We start from the raw sequence: 5,660 nt of genomic DNA, 5'->3' as shown, positions 1-5,660 counted from the left end.
AGAGACAACGATAAGCACCTGCCTCTGATTGAGAACCACTCCAGACAGCCATAGACCTTGCTAGACAACCCACTAAGCTACAATCCCAATACCACCACCAAAACCCCAAGACAAACACACCACAATTACAAAAACCCCATGCCACACCCTGGCCTGACCAAATACATAAAAATAAACACAAAATACTTTGACCAGGGCGTGACAAATAATGACAAATGGTTTGATGAAGAATGCAAAAATCTAAGAAAGAAATTGAGAAACCTGTCCAACCAAAAACATAGAGACCCGGAAAACCTGAGTCTACGCCTTCACTATGGTGAATCACTAAAACAATACAGAAATACACTACGGAAAAAGAAGGAACAGCATGTCAGAAATCAGCTCAATGCAATTGAAGAATCCATAGACTCTAACCACTTCTGGGAAAATTGGAAAACACTAAACAAACAACAACACGAAGAATTATCTATCCAAAATGGAGATGTATGGGTAAACCACTTCTCCAATCTCTTTGGCTCTATAACAAAGAATAAAGAGCAAAAACATATACATGATCAAATACAGATCTTAGAATCAACTATTAAAGACTACCAGAACCCACTGGATTCTCCAATTACCTTGAACGAGTTACAGGACAAAATAAAAACCCTCCAACCCAAAAAGGCCTGTGGTGTTGATGGTATCCTAAATGAAATGATCAAATATACAGACAACAAATTCCAATTGGCTATACTAAAACTCTTTAACATCATACTTAGCTCTGGCATCTTCCCCAATATTTGGAACCAAGGACTGATCACCCCAATCCACAAAAGTGGAGACAAATTTGACCCCAATAACTACCGTGGAATATGTGTCAACAGTAACCTTGGGAAAATCCTCTGCATTATTATTAACAGCAGACTCGTACATTTCCTCAATGAAAACAATGTACTGAGCAAATGTCAAATTGGCTTTTTACCAAATTACCGTACAACAGACCATGTATTCACCCTGCACACCCTAATTGACAATCAAACAAACCAAAACAAAGGCAAAGTCTTCTCATGCTTTGTTGATTTCAAAAAGCCTTCGACTCAATCTGGCATGAGGGTCTGCTATACAAACTGATGGAAAGTGGTGTTGGGGGTAAAACATACGACATTATAAAATCCATGTACACAAACAACAAGTGTGCGGTTAAAATTGGCAAAAACACACACATTTCTTCACACAGGGTCGTGGGGTTAGACAGGGATGCAGCTTAAGCCCCACCCTCTTCAACATATATATCAACGAATTGGCGAGGGCACTAGAAAAGTCTGCAGCACCCGGCCTCCCCCTGCTAGAATCCGAAGTCAAATGTCTGCTGTTTGCTGATGATCTGGTGCTTCTGTCACCAACCAAGGAGGGCCTACAGCAGCACCTAGATCTTATGCACAGATTCTGTCAGACCTGGGCCCTGACAGTAAATCTCAGTAAGACCAAAATAATGGTGTTCCAAAAAGGTCCAGTCACCAGGACCACAAATACAAATTCCATCTAGACACTGTTGCCCTAGAGCACACAAAAACTATACATACCTTGGCCTAAACATCAGCACCACAGGTAACTTCCACAAAGCTGTGAACGATCTGAGAGACAAGGCAAGAAGGGCATTCTATGCCATCAAAAGAAACATAAATTTCAACATACCAATTAGGATCTGGCTAAAAATACTTGAATCAGTCATAGAGCCCATTGCCCTTTATGGTTGTGAGGTCTGGGGTCCGCTCACCAACCAAGACTTCACAAAATGGGACAAACACCAAATTGAGACTCTGCACGCAGAATTCTGCAAAAATATCCTCCGTGTACAACGTAGAACACCAAATAATGCATGCAGAGCAGAATTAGGCCGATACCCACTAATTATCAAAATCCAGAAAAGAGCTGTTAAATTCTACAACCACCTAAAAGGAAGCGATTCACAAACCTTCCATAACAAAGCCATCACCTACAGAGAGATGAACCTGGAGAAGAGTCCCTAAGCAAGCTGGTCCTGGGGCTCTGTTCACAAACACAAACACACACTACAGAGCCCCAGGACAGCAGCACAATTAGACCCAACCAAATCATGAGAAAACAAAAGATAACTACTTAACACATTGGAAAGAATTAACAAAAAAACAGAGCAAACTAGAATGCTATTTGGCCCTACACAGAGAGTACACAGCGGCAGAATACCTGACCACTGTGACTGACCCAAAATTAAGGAAAGCCTTGACTATGTACAGACTCAGTGAGCATAGCCTTGCTATTGAGAAAGGCCGCCGTAGGCAGACATGGCTCTCAAGAGAAGACAGGCTATGTGCTCACTGCCCACAAAATGAGGTGGAAACTGAGCTGCACTTCCTAACCTCCTGCCCAATGTATGACCATATTAGAGAGACATATTTCCCTCAGATTACACAGATCCACAAAGAATTTGAAAACAAATCCAATTTTGAAAAACTCCCATATCTACTGGGTGAAATTCCACAGTGTGCCATCACAGCAGCAAGATTTGTGACCTGTTGCCACGAGAAAGGGCAACCAGTGAAGAACAAACACCATTGTAAATACAACCCATATTTATGCTTATTTATTTTATCTTGTGTCCTTTAGCCATTTGTACATTGTTAGAACACTGTATATATATATATAATATGACATTTGTAATGTCTTTACTGTTTTGAAACTTCTGTATGTGTAATGTTTACTGTTAATTTTTGTTGTTTTTCACTTTATATATTCACTTTGTATGTTGTCTACCTCACTTGCTTTGGCAATGTTAACACATGTTTCCCATGCCAATAAAGCCCTTGAATTGAATTGAATTGAATTGAGAGAGAGAGGGACGTACAGAGAGAGAGAGAGAGGGACGTACAGAGAGAGAGGGACGGACAGAGAGAGAGAGAGAGGGACGTACAGAGAGAGAGAGAGAGGGACGTACAGAGAGAGAGAGAGGGACGTACAGAGAGAGAGAGAGAGAGAGGGACGGACAGAGATTGAGACAGAGAGACCGACAGGAAGGGAGAGACAGGACAACATAATGATTGAATAGTTCCACATTAAGAGAGGGAGAGACGGACAGACAGACAGAGAGGGACGGACAGACAGAGAGAGAGAGAGAGAGAGAGAGACAGGACAACATAATGATTGAGATGAATAGTTTCACATGAAGTTAATTTCATATCACATGTAACAAGACAGTTTAGTTACCTGGAGGAAATGGATGTGATCCTCTGTGTGTGAGAGCTGCTCCAGCTCAGTGCTTCTCTTCCTCAGCTCAGCTATCTCCTGCTTCAGTTGCTCCAGGAGTCCTTCAGCTTGACTCACTTGAGCCTTCTCTTGGGCTCTGATCAGCTCCTTCACCTCAGAGCTCCTTCTCTCAATGGAGCGGATCAGCTCAGTAAAGATCTGATCACTGTCCGCCACTGCTGACTGTGCAGAGCGCTGGAGAGAGAGAGAGAGAGACAGAGAGAGACAGACACACAGAGACACAGAGACACAGAGAGCGACAGAGAGAGAGAGAGAGAGAGAGAGAGAGAGAGAGAGAGAGAGCGACAGAGAGAGAGAGAGACAGAGAGAGAGAGAGAGAGACAGAGAGAGAGGGGCAGAGAGAGAGAGAGACAAAGAGAGAGAGAGACAGAGACAGAGACAGAGAGAGAGAGAGAGAGAGAGAGATACAAAGAGACAGAGAGAGACAGAGAGAGAGAGAGAGATACAAAGAGACAGAGAGAGACAGAGAGAGAGAGAGAGATACAAAGAGACAGAGAGAGATACAAAGAGACAGAGAGAGACAGAGAGAGAGAGAGAGAGAGAGAGAGAGAGAGAGAGAGAGAGAAACAGAACAGAATTAGGCCGATACCCACTAATTATCAAAATCCAGAAAAGAGCTGTTAAATTCTACAACCACCTAAAAGGAAGCGATTCCCAAACCTTCCATAACAAAGCCATCACCTACAGAGAGATGAACCTGGAGAAGAGTCCCCTAAGCAAGCTGGTCCTGGGGCTCTGTTCACAAACACAAACACACACTACAGAGCCCCAGGACAACAGCACAATTAGACCCAACCAAATCATGAGAAAACAAAAAGATAATTACTTGACACATTGGAAAGAATTAAAAAAACAGAGCAAACTAGAATGCTATTTGGCCCTACACAGAGAGTACACAGTGGCAGAATACCTGACCACTGTGACTGACCCAAAATTAAGGAAAGCTTTGACTATGTACAGACTCAGCGAGCATAGCCTTGCTATTGAGAAAGGCCGCCATAGGCAGACATGGCTCTCAAGAGAAGACTGACTTCTCACTGCCCACAAAATGAGGTGGAAACTGAGCTGCACTTCCTAACCTCCTGCCCAATGTATGACCATATTAGAGAGATATATTTCCCTCAGATTACACAGATCCACAAAGAATTCGAAAACAAATCCAATTTTGATAAACTCCCATATCTACTGGGTGAAATTCCACAGTGTGCCATCACAGCAGCAAGATTTGTGACCTGTTGTCACAAGAAAAGGGCAACCAGTGAAGAACAAACACCATTGTAAATACAACCCATATTTATGCTTATTTATTTGATCTTGTGTCCTTTACCATTTGTACATTGTTAAAACACTGTATATATATATATATAATATGACATTTGTAATGTCTTTATTTTATCTTTATTGTTTTGAAACTTAAATCTTATGTGTTTCTGTATGTGTAATGTTTACTGTTAATTTGTATTGTTTATTTCACTTTTGTATATATATTATTTCACTTTATATATTCACTTTGTATGTTGTCTACCTCACTTGCTTTGGCAATGTTAACACATGTTTCCCATGCCAATAAAGCCCTTGAATTGACAGAGACAGACACAGAGACAGAGACACAGAGACAGAGAGACAGAGACAGAGACACAGAGACAGAGAGAGACAGAGAGACAGACACAGAGACACAGAGACAGAGAGACAGAGACAGACAGAGAGACAGAGACAGAGACACAGAGACAGAGAGACAGACACAGAGACACAGAGACAGAGACAGAGAGACAGAGACAGACAGAGACAGAGACACAGAGACAGAGAGACAGAGAGACAGAGACACAGAGACACAGAGAGACAGCGACAGAGAGAGACAGAGACAGCGACAGAGAGAGACAAAGAGAGAGAGAGAGAGAGACAGATACAAAGAGAGAGAGACAGATACAAAGAGAGAGAGAGAGACAGATACAAAGAGAGAGAGAGAGACAGATACAAAGAGAGAGAGAGACAGATACAAAGAGAGAGAGAGAGACAGAACGCTGCCACCCTGCTGTGTTAACTAGATATTATCTGTGTCATTTCTAGCCTGGCACAGATAGTAAAACTACTGTAGCGACCCGCACAGACAGCTGTGTGTTATGTGTTCGGCTAGTAGCTGGTTGTGTTGTACTTACCAGTTCCCAGTGTTCGCGGGGTCCGACATGCCAATCAACCTGCTATCTGCCAATCACAGGAATGCCTGGGATGTTCTGATGCCGGGCATCCTGGTGGTTGGCGGAGTGGCGTGGAGGGGCGGGGCATTGGAAGTTAAGGTTCAGCCTTTGTTCTCTCTCTTCCGTCTGGGCTTCACAAGAGAAGGTCCCGATTGGCTTGTGGGGTATCTTTCATTTATTTGG

General features: G+C 42.8%; 1 long non-coding RNA gene across 1 annotated transcript; it reads right to left on the bottom strand.

Annotated features, from left to right (window-relative positions):
- Nucleotides 1-3,252: 3,252 nt before the first annotated feature.
- Nucleotides 3,253-5,654, bottom strand: LOC121842158. Its single transcript, XR_006080966.1, has 2 exons — nt 5,439-5,654; nt 3,253-3,456 (listed from the first exon to the last, which is right to left on the bottom strand). It is a non-coding gene; the product is annotated as an uncharacterized LOC121842158 (long non-coding RNA).
- Between the last annotated feature and the right edge of the window lie 6 nt (nt 5,655-5,660).

Source organism: Oncorhynchus tshawytscha, unplaced genomic scaffold (genome assembly GCF_018296145.1).
Source record: "Oncorhynchus tshawytscha isolate Ot180627B unplaced genomic scaffold, Otsh_v2.0 Un_contig_3739_pilon_pilon, whole genome shotgun sequence".
NCBI classification, from domain to species: Eukaryota; Metazoa; Chordata; class Actinopteri; order Salmoniformes; family Salmonidae; genus Oncorhynchus; species Oncorhynchus tshawytscha.
Note: the sequence above shows the minus strand (reverse complement) of the source record. Positions and strands in the feature narration are given on the sequence as shown.